This window comes from Urocitellus parryii, chromosome 7 (genome assembly GCF_045843805.1).
Source record: "Urocitellus parryii isolate mUroPar1 chromosome 7, mUroPar1.hap1, whole genome shotgun sequence".
NCBI classification, from domain to species: Eukaryota; Metazoa; Chordata; class Mammalia; order Rodentia; family Sciuridae; genus Urocitellus; species Urocitellus parryii.
Window position 1 is genome coordinate 74,776,351 of NC_135537.1, and position 20,160 is coordinate 74,796,510.

The window sequence follows — 20,160 nt, forward strand, 5'->3', positions numbered from 1 at the left end:
TTATTATAGACACTGCCTGAAAATAACCTTATATCTTATTTTTAGTGCACCTGCATTTTGACTGCCACCCATCCCCATGGGGTCAGAGGTGGAACTTCCCATTTGCAGCCTCATGTTAGTGCCGATTGGATTTTGAATTTGGGATCATTTTGGATTTTTGAGTTTTAAGGTAAGAATACTCAACCTGTATTTGTGTGATATCCAAGTGCTGCTAGTTAGTAGGTAGCCAGGGTTCTTAGTCTGAACTTAGGGAAGGACCCAGTTGTATGTCCTGCTCCTGGGCACACATTCCTTTCCGAAGGAGACCTACTAAGTGATGGAATGGGGAAAATCATGTATTTCTCACTCTCGAGGCTCATAAGTCACAAGGGACGAAGGCCGTGTGTACAAATGTCAGACCGCGTCTAAAACGTGGATGAACTCCAGACCCCCTCCTACACAACTTTGGACTCACCTCTGAAACCAGGACAGACTCTTCTCAGGGTGAAACCCTGAAGTAGAGTCTTACAGAATAAGACAGAAGCAAAACACTTCAGGAAACTCTGAGAATAAATTAACTTGCTAAATGTAACAGTATATTGAAAAATCTTTCTTTTCCTTTTGAAATTGGTCTACCTATACAACTAAGTATAGGTAGCAGTAGATCCCTGTCACAGGAGGTAGGAGCCAGCACCGGCCAGGCAGGACTGTGTCTCTACCAGGTGACCAAGGGACAGTACTGGACACCACACGAGGCAGCTACATCTGACAGTCTGGGCTTCAGGAGTGCCATGTCCTTATCCATTCTACATGAAAAGCCAGAAAATATTCTAACAGGCTTGAGTCTTATTAGACAAAAGGGCTCATTTCATCAGAGACCCTGAAAAGCAAGTCACCCCCAAAACTCACCCCTAAATTAAGCCTACTTTTTTCTTTCAGATTTTCACAGAAGATTAAAACTATCAGAGTGATTGTGAAAGCTGGTCCGTGGCTGGCAGTAGAAATGATGTGGCAGGTCTTTGTCATGTGACTCTGCATGAAGCCCATTGGCCAAAAGGGTCTGGGTGAATCAAAAGGCAAAGCACTTGAACACACTGCAGCCACGTGTAGCTTGATCTCGTCCCTGAGCTCCACAGTAATCTTTTTTTCTTTTCCTTCTACAAAAAAAAGTGTCAGTCTAGGGCTTATTAGATATGTCTTCACATAACCTAGGAAGAAATTTTTAAAACAACACTTATTTCAGGACTGAAAGCTATCCGGAAAACTGGAGAAACGCTGACTGTCACTGTAAGGAAATGAAAAACAGGAGGTGACATGTTTGTGTTGGGCAGATGGGAAGTGGCTTTCTGTATTTCCATAGGTAATTATGACATCATCAAGGAAATGTGAGAAAGCCATTAGCATTGCACAGATGCCTGCTGATCTGTTTCTGAACGTTGTTCGGTTGAACTCAACCACAGTTGCACGTCTACTTTTTCAAAGTATGTGTGATGTTTTAGTTTTGTTAATTTGTTTTGAGTTAAAATATGTGATCCCTCTTAAATATTCCATTTCTAAATCACTTCTAAAATTAAGACTAAAGTAATGAATTCACGTAATGCTGACATTTCAGAAAATAGCTATCCTATTGTTAATAGTGGAATTACGAGAAATAAGTCCTTCTGTAATAAGCAGTACCTATTGTCAATATTTATTTGAATAGCTAACTGACTATCTGGAGGATGTGTGTTTTCTTGCAAGCCTAGGATGCTAGAAATATAAGGAAGCGTTATGCTTCCTTTCTCTGGCAAGAGCAGTATATTTGCTCTCTGTGGGGACCTGTTGGTCACTGAGCAAATCACTGTTCTACGTATAACCTTGATGATTTACATGATTCTCTAAAAAGCACACACTCAGGGTTTTGTTCCAAAAGCATAATATTAGCAAACAACCTGTCTAATAAACTTGAAATGTTGTCCCAGAAAATGCAGAGAAAGGGAAGATATATGGATAATTTAGGTAGTTTTTCTCCTTGAATTTGGAGTCCTTCTGTTTCAACTCTGCTTGAAGGTTAGAATCTTGTTCTTAGGTTCAATTAATGAATGCATGAATGGGAATGAGGTCATTCCTCCCCCTAGCTTTTTAGAGACATAGGTGAATTACTCTTGAGGTAGTCTGTGTGGGTTAAATGAGTTTGCTCCTTTAGCCCTAAACAAAACAAAACAAAACAAAACAAAACTTAGGTTCTATTTCCATATGGATCTCTAAGGGTCACATTAAAAAATGCAATTTAATGGTACCTGCATAACCTGGCTGGGTGGTATAGAGAACACTCCAAGAGAAAGAGATGATGAAAAGACCAAGAACTTTACAGGTGAGTGACTTCACATGACACCTTTACGTGCCACCAAATTGTATACAGGGCTCTTTCTACAATAGCTAGCATGTATGTGCTTACCAAGTGCCAGGTCCAGTTATAAATACTTTAGCTCATCAAGTCATCACAGAAAACCCACAACAGAGGCTAGAGAGGTCAAGTCACTGGCCCCAAATCACACAGTAGTTGGCATAAGGTACAGCTGGAGGAGGAAGCCAGGCAATATAAAGCCAAGTCCTTGCTCATGAAAATGCTAAATTTGGGATGGGCTTGTGACTCAATGGTAGAGCACTAGCCCAGCACTTGTGAGGCCCTGGGTTCAAACAAATAAATAAAGTTATTGTTTCCAACTACAACTAAAAAAATAAATGTTTAAAAAATAATGCTAAACTCAGTTGCTTCTATGCCAGACCACCTTACTCTTGTTCATCTACTCCTTCTCTCTCCTTTATTACTTGTACACATAGACAAATGATTGTTGAGTAGTTCATTCTATCGCAGGGAACCAGCACCAGGTCTCATAAACCATATTGGTTCCTGCATCTGAACATGCGTATCCCAGACTTTGGAGAATGTCAGTCATACAATCTTTGCATTGGACAGTGAGTCCTGGGACAAAGTGATGGGATGGGATGTGACAGAGGTGGCCAGAGCTGGAAGCCTGGGTTCCAACCTGGACTCTTCTCCAGGTGAGTTGGTGATCATAGGCAATTCAGGAGCTGACACATCTCTCTGTTCCCTTCAGTCTCAAACACTCTATAATCCCATGGTACAAGGTTTGAGAGACTTGCACACAGTATTTAAAAAAAAGCAGGTGGCAGATAAGGAAGAATGAGCACTATATTTGACAGCAAAGTTATGTTTCCGCCTGTTTCCTGACTGCAAATCCATCTCCCCCCCGTGGATGATCATTGGGCCGAACTGGTGAAATCTTATTTGAGTGATAGAACTTGGGAAACTCTTATTAAATGCTTGGTGATTATTTTGGTATTTGAAGAACACTAAAAAGAAAGATAAAAATTAATAAGTCTGACTTGAGGATTTATACATGAAAGACTTTCTTATAGGCCTTAATAATAGATGGATCAGTACTTTGAAAATAAAGGTTTTAGCTGGTTGTTGTAGCTCACATCTGTAATCCCAGCAATTTGGGAGGCCGAGGCAGGAGGATCACAAGTATGAGACCAACCTATGCAACTTGTTAAGACCCTGTCTCAAAATAAAAAATAAAAATAAAGTAAAAAAAAATTGAAAAATAAAAGGTGTGGGTGTGTAGCTCAGTGATAGAGTATCCCAGGGTTCAATCCACAATACTGATTAAAAAAAAAAAAAAAAAGAAAAGAAAGAAAGAAAATGTGGTTGTTAAACCATATCTTTGTAAACTATTTAGCTTCTGTAATTCTTCTGATTTTAAAATGATTAAATGTGACATTATCTTTCAATACCAGGCAAATATTACAGTAGTTTCAATAAGAGAACATATTTTACCTTTAAACATTACCACATGACACTCATTCATCTATTTATTTTTGGGGGGGATAGTGGGAATTGAACCCAGGGGTGCTTAACCATAGATCCACATCCCCAGCTCTTTTAATTTTTTTTTTTTTTTTTTTGAGACAGGGTCTTGCTAAGTTGCTTAGGGCCCCACTAAATTGATGAGACTGGCTTTGAACTCACAATCCTCTTGCCTGAGCTTCCCAAGCCGCTGGGATTACAGGTGTGTGCCACCATGCCCAGCTCTTCTTAAGTTTTGAGTCCACTTCATTCAGTATGCAACTTATTACTAAACCAATAAGTTCCAATTCTGGAGAAAGCAATCATTAAAAAAAAAATTAGGGAACTATACATTCAATTCTTACATTCTGGTGCAGTTCTAAAGATATGATTAAATTTATAGTTCTATTACTCTTTAACTCACAAGCTTACCAGCTACAGCCATGGTCTCTTATTGTTCTTCAAATAAAAATTACTTACGATTTTAACATCAAAGAGTATTAAATTTACAAATGAGAATAACTTTTAAAACAAGTATTGAATTTTGGTATAGAATCTTATTAAAATCCTACACAAAAGCACCAGATGGAAGAATTTGAATATAACAGTTGGGGTCTCTGGGCGTCTCATCAATATCTGAAACTGCACTCATCATTATTGGAACAGTTTCATCAAATGATTGGGGTGTGAGCTGGTTTTATTCCTAAGATGGTACCTATATCCTGAAAAGACAAGTTTCTTCTAATGTAGAGGCTCTGGCCTTTTGACCCAAAAATTCCTTTCAGAGAAAGCATACATGGATCTGAGCGTCAGGGTGAACACATAGTTTGGAGACAATGTCCAGGAGCCTGCCTGAGCTTGAACTCTGAAAAGAATTGTGAAGCTGCATCCTGTCAGAGCTTCCTCTCATTCCTGTATTTCTTTTTCCCCCGTTGCGCCTTATTGGCAGCAAATGGACTATTCTTTGGTACTGTTTCTCTACGTTCTTTCCCACAATCTTTTTTTTTTTTCCTTCTTATTCTATCTCCCTCATCGACTTTGGTACCTTTTTTTCCAAGGCACTCACCTGACTTTTCCTTCTCCCCATGAGTCTGTTCATCCCAACATCTCTTTTGTTCCTAATCTATGAAAAGAAGCAAATAACAAGACTGCAAGAAATAATTCCTGGTCCCTCTGTGAGAGGGAAGCTTTGCTTCATCTGTATCATCGGATGGTTATTGGATGTGCACTTTTCTGCACGGTGAAGCAAGTCAGTATTCACATCTGATTTAACTGTGGAGAGAAATCATGTCTCCGCAGCTGATTCAGAGAGAAAGCAAAGGAGCGTCTTCTGACTTTCCCACCCAACTAATCCACTGGCACACACACACACAGTGGACTTGGACACTGGTTAGGCACAGAGGAGACAGCCCTACAGCCAAAGTCTAGTGGGGAATTAGAGATGCAAACAAATATCAACAGTTCAATGAGATATGATAAGGGCTGATGAGCATTGATTTGAGAATTTGCAAAAGAAAGCAAGCAAATATGTTTCTTTGCTGAGAGGAGATGATTTCAGAAAAGCGATGACCTTTAAGAAGAGACTTGGAAAAAACAACAAAGAAGAAACCCGTAGAAGGAGCTCTGCTGACAGAAAGATATGGACACCTAGAAACTATGCATGGGTAACCAGATGCAGTGGTGCATGCCTTAATCCCAGCTACTTGGGAGACTGAGACAGGAGGATTGCAAGTTCAAGGCCAACCTATGAAACGTAAGCCTTTTCTCAAAAATAAAAGGGAAAGGGCTGGGATATACCCCATCAGTAGAGGGTCCGTGGGTTGAATGCCTCAAAGGCACAAGTCATGGCTGGGAGATAGGGTATAATTTGGGGTGGCAAGAGACAAAGCTGAAAAACATGGCAAACAGGACTTCATATGTTTTTTGCCTGCTGATGTGTATATTATCCTATAGGTGGGAAGAAAGCACGGGAGAATTTTAAACACTCAAAATACAATGGACAAACTTGTGTATGCTTGGAAAAAGAAAACTCTGTCAAGCCACTGGGAGGAAAATTAGAGATACACTGATCTCCTGTGAAGGTAAAAGATGGTGTGAGCATAAATAAAAGGATCAAAAACAAGGAATAAACATGAGAGGTGGTTTGAAAATAGAATGGTTTTGGAGATCTAACGCATATTGGAGGAGGGGCCTCAGAAGAGAAAGTGTCAAAGATAACCTCACAAGTTATTTTTTTTTTAACGATTGTCTTGCGTTTCCAAATAAATGGATAATAATATTACAAAAATATGCATACAAGTAAAAAAAAAAAAGTGAGTTTGGCAAGGGAAAGTTATATATGAGTTTCAGTTACACATCTTCCCTTAGGGATGTCTATCTGGACATGGGTACCCATGTAGAAATAAGTGATATCAAGTTCAGGGAAGAAATGCAGATTTTGGAATCACTGGATAGAGGCAGCAAGGGAAGTTACAAATTTGAAGAAGACACCCCAGGGAAAATACCTAGACTAGAGAGAAACAAAAACCTAAGTTGAAACCTTGAGAAATGGCCAATATGTCAGGGCAAGGATCAAGCAAAGGGGATTAGAAAGACAGAAAGATAGGAAGAGACATTGAGGTGGGGTGGTATTGCAACATCAAAGGGAGAAAGATTTTTGGGAAGGGAGTGGACAACAATGTTAGAGGCTTAAGGGCGGTCAAATAAGATAAGGAATGCAAATGTCAAGTGGATTTCAAAATTGGGAATTTATGGGTAACCTTACCAGGATGAGCTCCAGAAAAGTTGGTGGAGAGAAATATCAGAGGGCTGAAGAAAGTGTGGGACTTGAAGCCAAGGTGATTCGGATGTATTCCTTTTGAGAATTCCCTTGAGAACCCCTACACTCTACAAATTACTGAGAACCCCAAGAAGATTTTGTTTATGTGGGTTACATCTGTTAACATTAACCATAGAATTAAAACCGAGAACTTACTGTTTTATCCATTTAAAATAAATCTATTATACTCAACATAAATACCATTTTTTGTGTGTGGGTGAAAATACCTGTTTTCCAACACAAAATTGGTATTTGCAATGCTACAGGCTCAGTTTATTAAGCACGTTGCTAATGTATAGGTAATTGTGCATCGACCCTTTTCATGATATGAAACCTAAACAATCCGCTCAGGTATCTCAATCCATCTTCTGCCCAGTTGTGTTAGGGCAATGGTTAGGCTGCAGAAAAGCCAAAGAAAGTGCCCAGAGACAGCATGGGAGACTTATGGTTTAATGGGGAAAGCTACCAGAGATGAGAGACTGCCCCAAGAGGAGTTCAGTGGTAACAGGCAACAGACAGCACCTCTGTCCCTCACGGTGCTTTGCTGAACAGCACCTCTTCTCCCTCCCTGTGTTTTATCTAGTGGGAACCCAAAGGACGAGTGACACATATGCTTTCCACGGTGCCCCGAGTTCCACGTGCATCCCCACTCAAAGAGGGGCTGTACATGTCAGGCTGCAGAAGCAGTGACTTCATCAACGTCAGCTTGATTAGAGTCCCAAGGAGCAACTGTCCTGGTGTGCATGCAAGGAAGTAGCTTTCTACAGATAACACTCCCTTGCCCTAGTGCCCTGTGCACAGAGAAAGCCATTGTCCTTTAAGATAATACATATCTGGACTTTCCAGCTCAGACTTGCTCTCATTGTTCCTTTAACTTATGTAGGTTTTGGGGGAATAGAAAGAAGATATTCAGGTATCTTACTGTCCCTCTTTGCTGTAGGGATGATACAAGGCTGGTGCGGGAATTGACTGCAAATAGTCACCAGGAAACACTTTGGGTGATGCAAATGTTTTGCAGCTGAATGGTGGTGATATTTGGATAACCATGCACATTTACAAAAAAGTTATTGAATAATACTCTTCAAATGGATGTACTTTATGACATAAAAATAATAATGCAATTAACTTGTTTTTGTTTTGTTTTTTTTTAAGGGAAGGAAGCCTGGAGATGTGGCTGAGCAGTAGAGCACTTGCCTCACATGTGCAAAACCCTGGGTTCAGTCTTCAGTACTGCAAAAAAGAAAGAGGTGGGGAGGGAGAGAGAGAGAGGAGAGAAAGAAAGGATAATAAAATTATATGATACCATTTTTTCCCACAGAGAAAAAAATGGCAACTCTTGATTTCAAGAAAAAATAGCCTCAATTTTTAAACTTATATTCACAAATATGAGAGAAGAGAGAGCAAACAATTAAGTATAATCGCTTGATAAGCATTTACAACTTGGTACTTTCATCATCTCATGAACATATCTCAAGCACCCCATGCTTATTATTTTTTAAATTATTTTTAAAAATTAAATTCACAGACCACACAGTTCATCTATTTGAAGAATACAATTCAGTGTTCTTTAGTGTACTTGGAATTGTGTAGCCATCACTGCAGTCTATAACTGTATCCGTTACTGGCTTATTTGGGAACTCTATGTTTAACTGTTGAGGAGCTTCTTGGACCATTTTCTGAAATGATCCCACCCTTTTATATTCCCATCAGAAGTACAGGATGGTTACAATTTCTTCGTATCCCTCTCAACATGTTATCTGTCTTCTTGATTAAAGCCATCTTAGGGGGCTGGGCCTGTGGCTCAAGCCGTAGCCTCTTGCCTGGCATGTGTGCTGCCTGGGTTCGATCCTCAGCACCACATAAAAGATGTTAGTGTCCTCTGAAAAGTAAAAATAAATAAATATTTATTAAAAAAAAAAACATCTTAAGGACTGGGCCTGTGGCTCAGTAGTAGGGCACTCACCTAGTCTCCATGAGGCCCTGATTTCGATCCTCAGCACCACATAAAAATAAATAAAACAAAGGTATTGTGTCCATCTACAATTAAAAAATAAAATAAAATATTTAAAATACACATCTTAGTGGGTGTGAACAGGTATCTTGTGATGGTTTTGATGTTCATTTCCTCAGTGACTAATGATTGTGAACATCATTCATGTATTTGTTGGCCATTTGTGTATGTGTGTGTGTGTGTGGGGGGGGTGTGTATGTATACTGGGGATTGAATCCAAGGGTGCTTCGCCACTACTTACATCCCCAGAATTCCCCTTTTCCCCCCATTTTTAATTTTGAGACAGAGTTTTACTAAGTTGCTTGGGGCTTCCCTAAATTGCTGAGGCTGACCTCAAACTTGCAATCCTCCTGTTTCAGCCTCCTTAGTCCTTGGGATTCCAGGTGTATGTCACTGCACCTGGCTTTATAATTTCCTTAGCGAAATATATATTCATATCTTCTGCCTGATTTTTAGTCGGGTTCTTTGTCTTTTTATTATGTTTTAATTCATTCTTTCATTGTGTCAAATGTGTGTGTGTGTGTGTGTGTATATATATATATATATATATATATATATACAGATTTATATATAATAAAAATTTAGCATTTTTATTATCTTTTAAAGTATGCAGTTCTGTGGAATTAAGGGCATTCACAATGTTACTTAAATAATAGCCATCTTCAGAAATTTTTCATCTTTCCCAACTGAAATTCTGTATTCATTAAATACTAACTCCCCTTAATCCCTCTACCCAGTTCCTGGCAACCAACATTGCACTTTCTGTTTCTCTGCATGTGATTACTCTATGTACCACATATAAGCAGAATTTTATATATTTGCCCTTTTGTGACTGTTTATTTCACTTAGTGTAATGTCCTAAAAGTTCAACCATGTTGTAGCATGTGTCCACATTTCCTTTCTTTATAAGGTTGAATAATATTTCATTCTATGGGAATAGAGAGACACATTTTGAGTATCCATTCATCCATCAACAGACATTTGGGTTACTTCCACCTTTTTGGCTATTATGAATAATGCTGCTATGCAGATCGGTGTACAAATATCTGTTTAAATCCCTGCTTTCACTTTTTTTTAGTATGCCTAGAAGTGAAGCTACTGGATTAGGCGGTAATCTTATGATTAATTTTTTGAGAAATCATCATACCATTCTCCATAGTGGCTGCACCATTTTACCTTCCCACCACCGGGGCACAAGGGTTTCAGTTTCTCTGCATCCTGATGAATGTATGTTACTATCTAGTTTTTGTTTTTTGTTTTTTATACTACTCACCCAAATAAATGTGAATTGGCATCTCATTATGATTTGTGTTTGCATTTCCCTAATTATCAGTGATGTTAAGCATTTGTGTGTGGAGGAGGTGGCTACTGAGGATAGAACCCAGGGACTCAGGCATGCTGAACATGTGCTTGATCACTGAGCTAGACCTCCAGCCCTTTAAACATTTCTTCATGTACATATTGACCATTTCTGCATCTTTTTTGGAGAAATATTTGTTTTAATAATTTGTCCATTTTTAAATTGGGTTTTTAGAGTTTTTTCTTGTTGTTGAATCATCTTTTTATTATGTAATTGTAAGTATTCTTTATATATTCTAGATGCCATTATCTTGTCAGTTATTTGATTTGCAAAAATATTTCTTCTATTTTGTGGGTTTACTCCCTTTTTTACTCCCACGACCTTTGAAATACAATTTTTTTTGTAATACATTTTTTTAAAAAATTTTTGATGTGACCCAGTTTGTAATTTTTCATTGGTTGCTTGTGCTTTTGGCATCATCTTTAAGAACTATTGCCTCATCCAAGGTCATGAAGATTTACACCTATGCTTTCTCTTAAATATTTTTATAATTTAGCTCTTACATTTAGGACTGTGAGTTAATTTGGAGTGTACTGGAGACTGAACCCAGAGGCACTTTGCCACTGAGCTACATCCCCAGTCCTTTTTATTTTATTTTGAAATGGCCTCACTAAGTTGCTGAGGCTGGTCCCAAACTTGCTTTCCTCCCAGCCTCCCAAGTCACTGGGATTGTAGGCATGCGCTATTGCACCTGACTTGAATTAATTTTGTGTGTGACATGATGTAAGAGTCCAAAATAATTTTTTTTGCAGGTAGACATGAAGTTCTCTCACCACTGTTTATTGAAAATACTATTCCATGCCCAAGACAAAATAAGTTGAAGAATAAAAATAAAAGATAATCTTATAGTTTCCCCCAATGAATTATCCTGGCACTTTTGTCCCAAACCAATTGACCCTAAATGTGAAGACTTATTTCTGAACTCTCAATTATATTCTTTGACATAAATGTCTAGCCTTATGCCCTCATTATACCATCCTGAAAACCATTGCTTTGTAATAAGTTTGAAAATTTGGAAGCTAATTTTATTCTCTAATCTTATTCCTACTTTCAAGAATGTTTTGCCGTTCTCAGTCCCTTAAATTTCTACTTGAATTTTAGAATCAGCTTTGTAAATTTCTGCAAATAACTCAGCTGGAGATCTGAAAGAGAATGAGTTGGAGCTACAGATCAATCAGAAGAGTGTTCCTATTCTCACACTACTAAATCTTCTGATCCATGAACATAAAATCATGAACATAAAACTAGTCAGCTTTTTTGCTATTGTGACCAAAAGACCTGACAAGAACATTTTAGAAAAGGAAAAGCTTATTTGGGGCTCACAGTTTCAGAGGTCTTAGTCCACACATTGATCTGGGCCCAGGTGACGCAGGACATCATGGTGGAAGAGTATGGGAGAGAAAGCAGCTCAGGACATGGTCAAAAGAAGCACAAAGAGAGCACTGTGCTCACCAGGTACAAGATATATGCCCCCAAGGCCCTCCCTCAGTGACTTATCTTCTCCAGCTGCATCCTGGTCGCCTACATTACCACCCAATGAATTTAAGCGGATAAATGTACTGATTGGGTTAAGGATCTTGTAACCCAGTCATTTGACCTCCAAACTTTATTGCTTTGTCTTACACATGAGCTTTCAGGGGACATTTCATATAATAAACCATAACAGATGTCTTTTTGTTTATTTAGAACTTTAAAATTTTCTTTCAACTGTTTTATAGTTTTCAGGATACAAATTTTGCACTTCTTACATTATACTTAAAAAAAAATTTATGCTATACTAAGTGGAACCATTTTCTGAGTTCAGTTACACACTCCACAACAGCCATCTCCATATTATATGGGTTTAACTTCTGGCTTAAGAAAGAAAGCTTCAAATGAGTAAATCTCCATTCATTCTGAGGTTCTTATGTCTGACTAAAAAATAAAACTACAAATTGATTCAATCTCTTCTAAAAATCTCAGATGATAAGTCTAGAACACATTTGGTTACATTTTTTTTAAGTACATGCATCTAATATTAGAAGAAGAAATAGGAATACACTACTATTATGGTATGACTTCCTAAAAGTTCTGTGGAAAAGCTACAGAAATCAACAAGGTCATGAGGTCACAGGGTGGGCCCAGCGGCCAACACCCTGCCCCACAGGAATGAGCTTGGGGAAGGGCCTCATCTCTGATCATTTTCAAACAGGAAAAAATAACCGTTTGTGCAGTGTTTGCAGACCGGTCCTCAAACTCAGGTGTCCATATCCCAGTAATAGACAGTCTACTGTCACATGAGAGAAGAAAGTACAAGAATTTCTGAGCTGGGATGTAGCTCCATTGTAGAAATTTTTTTGCAAGTCAAATATCTGACAAGGTACTTGCATGCACAAGGCCCTAGATTTGATCCTTAGCCCCCAAAACAGAATCAAAAAGAAAAAGAGAGAAAGAAAAAGATTAAAAACTTCTATTTATATGTATGTCACTCCTTTCATTTTCATTTTTGCTTATATTAATACAATAATATGATGGCATATTTTATATTAAATTAGCAAACACGACTTGTTGGTTCTCATTCAAATAATTTTATACTGATGGAGACCTGGCTTAACTCGCTGCTTGACACATGGAAAGTACTCTGTAAATGTTAGCTATTATCAAAAAAATATTTATGGGGCTGAGGGTACAGCTCACTGGTAGAACATGTACTTAATAGCATACTTAAGGCCCTGGGTTCAATCTTCATCACATAAACCAAAAATTGTAATTGCCATGGAATCATTATGACTACATCCAAAAAGTATTAATAATACCTTTTTGGTGTTTTGTTTTGTTTTTGTTTTGCTACTACTGATGAGATTATGAAGCACACAGAAGTCAAAGATCAAAATCATCAAAGTGACTGGCACATCAACTCAACCACAAAAGTAGTCCTTTATGTTATTATCATTCAAAAGCATGGGAAAAATTTCAAGGTCTGAAAGAAAAGAGAATATTTTAATTTCTATGTCCTTAGTGTATGAACACTAAGTGCCCTAAAAATATTTGCTATCGGACTGGAATTAATTTGTGCAGAACCAATTTGCTTTTCTTCTGTTTTTAATTATTTTGTTATTATTATTATTATTATTAATTTTTTAAATAGTGCTACGGATGGATCCCAGGGCCTCACACATGCTAGGCAAGTGTCCTACCACTGAGCTACACCCTTAACCCTTCTTCTGTTTTTAAAACCCTGCTCATTGGATGTACGAGATCCCTGAATTGTGGGAATTCCAGCCATCTGGGTTCCTCCAAGCAGCTATGTCCAAGATTGAGGCATCTGATCTGGGACTGGTCCTTCAAGCCCGGCCAGCTTCCCTGCCATTCTTTGCAAGGACTGTGTGTATGGCACTGGACTTACTTTCCCAGAAGTGCTTCTGGGACCAAAGCCTGCACAAAGGAGCCGTTAAATGTGTTTCCCTCCCTTCTGGCTCCGCTGGCTCCTGAGCCTCAGGTCACATACAGCTCATAGTTCCTATCAACTTTTCCCAGAGGACCCCTGGGCTCCTGAAGGAGCCAGTACTTCCCTGGAACAGGAAGCTCTATTTACACTGTCTTGGAGCCTGGTGCTCATCCATAAAAGGGAAAAGAGTCCTTTAGGAAAAGGGCAGGGTGCTTGGAAACTCTTTAAAAGTGAAAGCTTCCCAACTGGTTTCTGTTGTTTTATTCTGTTGCTTGATACAGTTTTTCAGAACATAAAAACACATGCTGTTTGGACTAGCTGAGCAGCATATCTGAAAGCTGACATCCAATAAACAAAACAAAACAAAACAAAAATATGGAGAAAATGTCATGGGAACCTTCCAGATTGCACACCTAGGACAAATTTTCTTTCGTTAGCCTTTTACAACATTAATTCCAGACAGCCATGTTGGTTTGTATTAAAGAACCCAACTGAACTTTAAATAAGGAAGTAGGGCTATCTAGATTTTGGAATACTGTGATTTAGGTCTGTGGGTGGTGCATGCACTTTCCCATACCGGCATCTGTCATGTAAATTCTGTTTCATCAGCTAACAGACCCACTTGATGGAGCAATGTATGTCCCAAATAAGCAAAACGTAAGCCTTCAAATGAATGCAATTTGGGGTATAAGAAAGGGCATTAGGAATCAGAGCTCTTGGGCGAATTGGGTCATAATGCTCAGTAATTATTTTATCATAATTTAAATTACTAGTAATAGTGTTCATCATTTGTTAATGGTAATTATGAACAATTACTGTGAATTATTACAAGGCCTTGGCCTAGCTAGGTACCTTGTACATATAAAGTCATTTTACCCTCCTGGTAATCTTGCGAGTTCGTTACCATCAGAATTCCCACTGTCCAGATGACACAAAGAGGTTTAAGAAATGTGTACAAAGTCATAGTAAATAGTGAGAAGCTGGGATAGGAACCTGGGTATTGGTCTCCCTAGAGTGATGTCCTAACCATTTTGCTTCACTGCCTCTTATATTCTCTGCCTGTGTTCTAAGCACTTTAATTGCATTTGCACTTTTAATTTAAATAACATAAATAATGTGGTAGAGTTTAATAAGCTAAAATAATCATTCATCTACTCTTCATTTGCTTAGCACCCAGGACTATACCTTGGTTAAACATAGATATTCTGGTTTCCCTGGGACTGGATAAGTAGGTCAGAGGCCAGGATTCTAGCACTGTGCCTTCTAGCAGAGGGACTTCAGGTTGAAGGATGGCTTTTGTTATTGTCTGTCCAAATGTTGCTGCAATTGTTAAGATGATGGATACATGAAATAGTTAAGTAAAAGGCAGAGAATATTAAGGAATGGGTAGAGAGGAAGAGGAGAAAGACAGAGAGAATAATTGAGAGCTTCAGATTTTAGAGATAGTAGTAAGTCATTTCCTCTATTCATTATCAAATTTATCAAACACCATGTCTGAAACTGTTTTGTTTCTTCACTTTCTAGTTCCTTCTCATCTCATTTTGGTGTGACTTTTTTTTTTTTTTTGAGGGGGGTACTGGAGATTGAACCTAGGGCTGCTCTAACACTGAGTCTTTTAAATTTTATTTTCACACAGGGTCTCTCTAAGTTTTGCAGACCGGCCTCCAACTTGTGATCCCTCTGCCTCAGTCTCCCAAGTAGCTGGAATTACAGACCTGCACCACCATGCCTGGTTCAGTATGACTTTCGTTAAGATTACCAATGGAGGGGCTGGGGATGTGGCTCAAGTGGTGGTGTGCTCGCCTATCATGTGTGAGGCACTGGGTTCGATTCTCAGCACCACATAAAAATAAAATAAAGATATTGTGTCCACTTAAAATTTAAAAAATAAATATTTTTTTTTTTTAAAAAAAAAGATCACCAGTGGAGCTAGAAATGTGGCTCATTGGTAGAGCAATTGTCTAACATGCACAAGGTCCTGAATTCTGTCCCCAATATTGGGGGCAAAAAAAAAAAAACCACTAATGACTTCTATTTTGCTGGAATCATAAAACCACTTCTGAGTATGTTAGATCCAAGCAGGATGGAAGATGAGTCTTATCTTAGAGGGGGAGCAGGCACCCTGTGTTAACAAAAGGATTTGAGAAGAAAACTGAGGCAGATGCAGATTGTGCTGTAGATTTGGGAGCACAAAGTTGAGGGATGTCTGGGATTTCTATTTTTTATGATACAAGAAGTCAAGTCAAGAGGGGAAGTGAGACATTAGAAACTAAAGTAGATAGAAAATGTAAGCATAGAGTAAGGGAATCAGGATTGTTGTGAGATAGTCAACAGAACTGAATACACCAGGTACCTGGTAATCAAGCTTGTAGTGATCTCCATCCGCCTGGTGACTGCCACTCCACAGCAGTCCTCAGCTGCCTAATGCAAGACTAGATAATGAGTGTAATTGGCTCATTCAGATTTCAAGTTTTCCAGGCATGTGCCCCAGAAACAGGGCACAGGAGCTTGGAGTGCTTGCAAGAAAGTGGTTGATGCCATGGGCCACAGAATCCAACCTGAACATCAAGACAGTTCGTAGAGGGTCCACAAATGTGGAAAGGAAAAGGTGGAGGAAGTAGAAGTAACTCAGAGGTAGGAGAATGGCTAGGTGGTGGGGATACCTGAAAGAGAAGCTGCAGGGTCAGGGTTTAGGGTCATCCAAAAAGATGTTTGAATCAGCAATTATAGAGGTGGAACAACATGGTTTGGATTTCAGATTCCATCAAGACAATGGAAAACTATGGCTGAGCAAAGAAAAAGGTCCTTGGTTAAGGAGCTAAGAGGTCACAGAGACACATGAACTTAAAATGAAGGCAAACATGAGGATGGAAAGAAGAATGAGGTTCTGAGGTTCCATGAACCAGCAGCGAGTGTCAAGGAGACACCTTAGCAAAGCTCCCCATCCTTCTCACGTTTAAAGCCTCACTGTTAGTGAGGGAGCTGTGATGGAGCAGGTCAAGCTTAAACAGCCTACATCATCGATTTCCCAATTAAGGTACATACACCTGAAAAAATTATCAGCTAAACATGTGCTGTTTATTGGTGCCACAAAAAGATGGAAAACTCTAGTGTAAACAGTGGATTCTTGGTGATAATAACACAGTAGTGTAAGATCATCACAAGTAGACCAGTCTTTGGGGGATGTTCATGGCAGGGAGCCACACATCTGTAGGGGATGGGAGGATAAAGGAAGCATCTGTACCCTCAACTTTTCTGTGAACCTAAAACTGCTCTAATAATAAAAGATTTAAGACAAAAGATGTTAGGAAAACACCAAAGAAGTTGGTAGGAAATTAGACTAAGATGGAAATGTATTCATATCACAATCCCAAGAGGATCCAGCTTCAAAGATGTGGGAGAAAAGGTACACTCCTGCATTATTGGTGGGACTGAAAATTAGTACGACCACTTTGGAAAGCACTAAGAAGATGGCTAAAAAAAAAAAAAAAAAATAGGAAGAGATGACCCAGCTATCCCACTTCTCGGTATTTATCCCAAAAACTAAAATCATCAAACTATAGTGATCATTATTTATAGAGGTACAATTCGCCCAAATTCTGGAACCAGCCCAGGTGCCTGTTAGCCAAAGAATGGATAAATAAAATGTGGTATATATACACAATGGAGTTTTACTCTGCCATAAGGAGGAGTGAAATTTTGGCATTTGCCAGTAAATGGATGGAACTGGAAAACATCATGCTAAATGAAATTAACCAGGCTTAGAAAATCCTGGATGTTTTTTTTATTATATGCAGAAGCTAGATGGAAATAAGGGGGCAAAAGAGAGGGTCAGATCTTATAAGGGTAGAGGGAGGATTAAGGAGAAAGGACAGGAAAGGGAGGGAAATGTGGAATGGATTTGGTAAAATTATGCCATCTATATGTATAAATATACCACAGTAAATTTCAACTTTGGTATATCTATAAAGCACCAATTAAAAATAAATAGAAGGCATATTGGTAAAGTAGAAGAAGGGAATAGTGGACAGTAGGAGGGGAAGAAATGAGCAAACGCTGGGAACTGAAACAGAGCAAATTAAATTCCACACGTATGATCATGTCAGAACCAACCCAGCTATTACATATGATGCACTAATAAGACATTTTTTTAAAATAAATGTCACTCTCTGTTTTCTCCTTACTTTTTTTTCTGCATAGAGCTAACCATAAAAGAATTCTGACCTACATTTCCTAAAGGTGGGTTCTAAGACCCCCTTATGATGGGTATCTTGCCCTTTGCTCAGAGGAGAAATGAAGACATAGATATATAAAGAAGAATTTGAACAAATCGGCCTTGTCTTCATCTGTTTTCTGTTAACATAAAAGAATACCTGAAACTGAATAATTTATAAAGGAAAGAAGTTTCTTTCTTAGGATGAAAGTCTAAGATCAGGCAACTGAGCTAATCCTTACAATCCTACAAAGTTACTCTTAACATTTCCATGATGCAAAGAAACTGAAGTTCATAGAGGTAAGTATCCAAGGCTATAACAAATAGTAGCAAAACCAGGATTGGACACTTGCCTTGGAAACCTGTGCTCTGTTTTTACTATCTTAATTTATTTCTTGTAATTCTCTTAACTGTGAGAAATGGTTGTTCCATTTTTTTTTTTTTAAGCCAATGGAGCAGGGTTTTGGTGGTTTTTTTTTTTTTTTTTTTTTCTGTTTAAAACCACAAAACACACCACTATAAAACTAGATCAGTGAAAGAGAAACTGAGAGTGGATTTAGTGCTGGGATGAAGGTGATTTGGGTAGCATAGAGAGAGAGGAGAGACTTTCTAGCTCCAGTGACTCAGCTCCAAGGGGGGCCCGGTACAGAAAGGCTGCTCTTTCCTGAGCATGCTCTGTCTCGGAAAACTAGCTTGAGTGACAGATGCTCAGTGGTGACTCTACCATTTTTCAGCCAGCATCAAATTAAGAATTAAGCCAGTTTTGTTTTTTGTTTTGTTTTGTTTTTATGGTCCAACTAGGAGATTAAAGAAAAATCTTCAATTTGATTTTATATCACTTCAGAGTCACTCAATTCCCAGATTTCTTACACGATGAAATAGGTGTTTCCCCACAACTTTTTTTTATCTGAAAAAGTCACAATTTCTTAGTAAAGATTACTCAGCTGGTCCTTACCATAACCTCTGAAGACAGTCTGTATTTTTAGTTTCATCTTCACATCAAGGAAATACACTCATGGTTGGAAAATGATTTTCCTAAAATCATGAGTCAGTCCCAGGACCCTATTGGACAAATTAGGCATCCAGGTCTCAGTTACTAAGCTTCAAGTACCTACTAATAATCTGAGACAAAGAAAAGCAATCTTATAGTATCTTCTGAAAATAATTTGAATGTCAAGTTCTGTTGTATGTCGAGGTTAAGCAACATTCTTTCTAACTGAAAAACTCCACTCAGTATCGCCATAGCCATGACATGAGGTGATAAAGTGCTGAGAATAACACCTAAGATATAGTAACTTCTCAGTAAAAACATCTCTTGTGCATCTGTAAGAAATCTGTGTCATTTTCCTCTTGTTCTGAATTTGAAGAAATAAGAGCTATGCCTACTAATTCCCCAACATCTGTATTTGTAAATTATTTGTATACCTACTTGCAATATTATATACCTTTTTAAATAATTAAATTGTGAGGTCTTTTGCATCTACATCAGGAAATGTGATTTGAATAAAGCTAGAAATTTAAAAGATTAATGTCGGGTACAAATAGAATCATGCTCAGCCAGGTAACTCCACTGGTTAACTTCAGTTTCACAAACACAAACAAACTGAATTGAGTTCATTAGTTATCATCATATTCTCAAATAGGGCTTGGAAGTTGTAAAAATGGCTTCTATTTAATATTCTTAAACATATGACAAACACAAATGAAAAAATTAAAAATTGTCATTTAAAATTTTAAAATAATTTGTGATTTCATAGTCCCCAAATCAACATCTTAAATATTTTATTCAAATTTGAATTTCTTCCATTTTTATTTTTGCTGTAAATACAGTTATGAATAGTCTGTTTAATATTTTTGCCTGTTATTATAAATTTCTATCTTTTCTGTTGAATCTTAATTTAAGTTAAAGAAAACATAGATTTAGGGTCTTAAATTAGTTCTCATGGCTGTGTAGCTCTTTACATGACCAGTTATAGCATGCTTTATTAGATTTGAGGAGACCATCACAGAATAACCCACTTCAGATATTCTGGAAATTGGCACAGAATTCAAATTGAATTCTGAATTCTTTTACAGCTGAACTTTTTTTGCAGTCTACACTAAATGAATGTGTGTTTAATCCTCAAAATTTAGATTTTGGCATCCAAATAAAAATCACAAATATTGGAATAAGAAAAATACACTTTTACCTACTAGTACTTAGCTGTGTTTTTAAAAGAAGAAAAACTTTGCTTGTTTACTTGTATATCTACTCGCAATATTATAATTTTTTTCCTAATTAAATAGTGAGGTCTTTTGCATCTAGACCAGGAAATGTGATTTGAGTAAAGTTAGAAATTTAAAAATAATTTCACCTGAAATCCCAGCTGCTCAGGAAGCTGAGGCAGGAGGATTGCAAGTTCAAGGCCAGCCTGGGCAATTTAGCGAGACCCTGTCTGAGAATAAAAAATAAAAAGGGTAGAGCACCCCTGGGTCTAATCCCCAGTATTGGGAGGAAAA

General features: G+C 38.0%; 2 long non-coding RNA genes across 2 annotated transcripts in view; both read left to right on the plus strand.

Moving 5' to 3' along the window:
* Positions 1 to 1,899, plus strand: part of LOC113186847 (uncharacterized) — a 36,694-nt gene extending 34,795 nt beyond the window's left edge. The window contains exons 2-3 of the long non-coding RNA XR_003301337.2: positions 46 to 169; positions 919 to 1,899. This is a non-coding gene — a long non-coding RNA (uncharacterized LOC113186847). The remainder of the gene's footprint in view (positions 1 to 45; positions 170 to 918) is intronic.
* A 3,185-nt stretch (positions 1,900 to 5,084) lies between these two features.
* LOC144255956 (uncharacterized) lies at positions 5,085 to 8,363 on the plus strand. Its single transcript, XR_013344009.1, has 3 exons — positions 5,085 to 5,585; positions 5,786 to 5,913; positions 7,803 to 8,363. It is a non-coding gene; the product is annotated as an uncharacterized LOC144255956 (long non-coding RNA).
* The last annotated feature ends 11,797 nt before the right edge of the window (positions 8,364 to 20,160 follow it).